Source organism: Alligator sinensis, unplaced genomic scaffold (genome assembly GCF_000455745.1).
Source record: "Alligator sinensis unplaced genomic scaffold, ASM45574v1 scaffold1335_1, whole genome shotgun sequence".
Classification (NCBI taxonomy): Eukaryota; Metazoa; Chordata; order Crocodylia; family Alligatoridae; genus Alligator; species Alligator sinensis.
In genome coordinates, this window is record NW_005842827.1 from 673,130 (window position 1) to 674,012 (window position 883).

Genomic DNA, 883 nt, shown 5'->3' on the forward strand with positions numbered 1-883 from the left:
ACATCTCTGCATGTTCATTCCTTAGGAAGAGTGTTAAAACTGACATGAACATGCAGCAACACTCATATGATTAGAGGCCTGAAGAACAAGCCATACGAGGAAACGCTGACAAATACGAGACTGTTCAGCCTAGAAAAGAGAAGACTTCGGGGGGGATTTGGTGGCAGCTTACAAATATATCAAGGAAGAGCATCACGGGCTAGGTGAACAACTAGTCACCAAAACCAAGAGCAACGGTCATAAACTCCTAGAAGAAGGTTTCAGAATGGATACAAGGAAAAACTTCATTGATCGTGAGACCAGACTCTGGAATAGACTCCCAGCGAGGGTGGTGCAGGCACCTACCCTGGAGATCTTCAAAAGGAGTCTGGAGACACACCTTGCTGGGGTTATTTGACCCCAGCAGTCTTTCCTGCACAGAGCAGGGGGACTGGACCCGATGATCTCATGAGGTCCCTTCCAGCCCTACACTTCTGTGAATCTGTGAAACACCATTACTCTCTGGCAAACCATACCCATTTGAAAACTACTACATTAATTTGGTTGATGCTACCAACTGATAAGGATAAAACAATAGATATTTTCATAGGGATGGAAAGCTACTTACACATACAGCTGTACTTCTCTCTTACATCTAGTACAGTTCATGAGGGATCCTGGTTTCAATTTGGAAGCCTACCAATGCCTCAATCATTATCGTAAAATAAATTCTAAGTACCTACACATGTTGGTATTTGATTTTGGGGTTGGTTTTTTTTTTTTTTTTTTTTTTATCATAGGGAAAAAAATAAATAAATAAATAATCAGAGTTCTCCCTGCCGCCTTAGCTCACCAGGATACAGGTCTACAGCTCTCACTCCCAAGCCACAGCCCTCCAGCCCTG